Here is a 3,127-nt window from a genome sequence, read left to right on the forward strand (position 1 = left end):
CGTACCCATGCATTCCCCTCTTCATTATAGGAGTATATGTACACATTCAGTAAATCAGCCATTGTTAACATTTCGATATCTCCCGCCCATGTATAATTCTTATCCATACCTTCTCCAGCAATTAATTTTTTTACTGAATTATAGGGAGTCAGCCAACTACGTAGCTGATTTTCCATTGTAGGCATGTGTCTAATAATGGCCGATCTGATGAAATTTTGCTAAATATAAGAACCTGTAATGGCATGAGACAGAGCATTAAATAAAGAATTACCATCACCAGGTACATTAGTAGATCCTTTGGGTACAGTTAATTCTGTGGTTGGGCTACCCAACTTTGGTCTGTATGATTTAACAAATCCCAAGTTTAGGGCATTACACCATGCTTTTTGAGTAGCAGCATTGGGGGGATGGTATTTTAAATTACTAGCTCTTGTACTCATTCCCGTCATCACACAATCATCACTATCGTCATTATTATTATTATTAGTGATAACAGTAGGTGGTTTTTTGGGGCAATTAGCTTTATTGTTGTTCTTACTGTCTGATGGCCTACTTCTCTTATCACGAGCTACCTTTGCTGGTGGCATATTTTTTTGATTTTTTGCTTGTGGCTCATCAATAGTTCCAGTAAGTGTACGCTTTCTACTGCCACAATCTGTAGGAATGGCATATTGTGGGAGGTCTGGCCTGTACAATTGTCTCAACCTGTATATTTCTTTTATGCTACAAAAGGAAACCATCAATGATTTGGGGTTGAAACATGTCAAATGGACACCAGACAGTGTTCGTACTCGTGATAGAGCAACATAAGCCATTCCTGCACTAAATACTTTTTCAGACAGATCAATGATTGCATTATCTAGTGACAGTCCCTGGCATTTGTGTATGGTAACAGCAAAAGCTAATATCAAAGGAAACTGGCTTCTATACACAAAGACATTTTTCATTACCATAAAGTTTCTCTTGACGTTCTCAATCTCACAAGGATCAGTTATTTTATCAAATTTAACTGTTATGCGTGTTTCTGAAATGGCCTGCACTGTACCAAGTGCTCCATTCACTAATCCCTTTTCAACATTTACATTGCAACGCAACATTACTCTAGCCCCCACAGCCAATTTTAATTTGGCTTCCAAACCACCAGTATTGTTAATATCTTTATTTAATTCTTTTAACTATTTCTCAACCTTTTTTCTAAATCATCATCATCTTTCTTTCTACGTACATGTATATTGCCAGTACCATCAATTAAATTTGTGGCTCTTATTTTTATGGTAGGACTTGGTAGATTAGCCAGAATTGTTTCATTAAATTCTTTGCACATGTCTACTTTTGGAAACAGGCAAACAGGGGCGTTACCACCCTGTTGTAATATTTTAAATTTTTTCTTAATGGGCGTCGAAAATACCCTTTCGGAAAGTGTAGCGAGAATCTCATCGTCTGGAAAGCCACATCTCACTTTGTCCAACATTTCCGAAAACTGTTTTTTGTCTTTCATTTATTGTCAATTCGTCATAGGTGACAGTATCACGCCATATGTTCACTGCACCCATACTACCAAGTCTGTATTTCAGTGTTGATGCTGTTACTTTGTCAAACACTGGTTGTCCACGAACTGGTGGCAATTGAAGGATGTCACCAACAAAGAGGACATTCTTGCCACCAAACCATTCGTCTAATTCGAATAAGTCATTCATTCTCATGTGTATGTAAGTGAGATTGAGGCTAGAAACCATGGACACTTCATCAATGATTACCATTTTCAGATCCTGAAGTTCTGTTTTCATTACTTTGTGACTAGCCTTTGGTATGGATCAGTATGAGGCACATTGTCCATCGAGTTCTATTGGCAGCTGAAACAGTCTGTGTGCTGTCACACCACCCACATTGTAAGCTGCCAATCCTGTTGGAGCACAAACTGCACATGTCTGTTTGGTCAGTGTTGACCAGAGGCTTTTCACTAGTGCTTTAATTGCCTCAATAGGAAAAGATTTACCAGTGCCACCTACACCACTGATGAACATGTGCAACGGTTTTACACTTTCTGATTGCTCCTTCTCTTGTTTCGATTTATTTTCTTATTCAATTTGCCTCAAGACATGAGCTTTTACGTGATCAAAGATGCGTTTCTGGTCTACATTTAGCATCGATTCTCCCTCTTGCAGAGTGAGACCAGATCCAGTGTCCATATCTCTCACGTCATTCATTGCATCTTTAATCTGTCCCATCAGTTGTGGATCATCGTCGTCCACATCATTTTCCTCTTCTCTGTTTGCTGCTCTGGCATCTTGTATGTCTTTTAATTTCTCTCTACAGTTGAGCAACTTTCTGAATTTCTCATTTGCTTCGACACACCTTTCGTGATCGACAATGTGGCGATCGAATGCTTCTTGGACAGTTTCGCCATCATGAACTAATTCATCCTCATTTCTAAACGGCACGAAAAGGAGAATGATGGCATAATAGAAACTGTCTCTCTGATTTTCTTTATAGACATCGAAATCAATAAAGTTAGGAAGGCGCTCTTTCTGTAGTGGTCTATAGATTGGTTCACCATTTTTATCTTTGCCCTTGTAAGTGAGTTTGGCTACAAAGTCATAAAGGCAATATTCTTCATGTTCTTGGGCTCTGTTTGGATAAAAGTGAGTGACAAGGCCCTCCCCATAAAAGTCTTCAGTTGATGGATCGTTTGCTGCTATTTCTTCAACTTCACTGAGTTTCTTTGTTAAATTTCGTTTTCTTTTATGTGGCATTTCTACATCGATCCATGATACCTCTCTCGATTTTCTACAAAGTGGCTCACCAAGTAATATATCACATGTTTCATATAGTCCAATGGGTCAGCTGTCGAGACATCTTATGCCGATTCTAAACAATTTACTGTAGATGCCTCTATCATCTAAGATGTCTTGCCACAGATCCTGCATGTGACCTCTTTCTGCCTTTGTCACATAGTCACTCACATAATCGGCCAGAGCAAGAGAACACTCACTGGTAAAGGATACATCGATATTAGCCTTCCATAATAATAGAAGCAGAGGATTGTAATCATTGACTCTCACTTCTTGCTCGCTCCGTTTAAGGTGATATATCCTTTTCTCTGCTTTCATGCTTTGTTGGACATTTT

General features: G+C 38.8%; 1 pseudogene; it reads right to left on the bottom strand.

Moving 5' to 3' along the window:
• Positions 1–1,433: 1,433 nt before the first annotated feature.
• Positions 1,434–2,048, bottom strand: LOC109585175 (ATP-dependent DNA helicase pif1-like; annotated as a pseudogene).
• Between the last annotated feature and the right edge of the window lie 1,079 nt (positions 2,049–3,127).

Source organism: Amphimedon queenslandica, unplaced genomic scaffold (assembly GCF_000090795.2).
Source record: "Amphimedon queenslandica unplaced genomic scaffold, v1.1 AMPQUscaffold_13107, whole genome shotgun sequence".
Lineage (NCBI taxonomy): Eukaryota > Metazoa > Porifera > Demospongiae > Haplosclerida > Niphatidae > Amphimedon > Amphimedon queenslandica.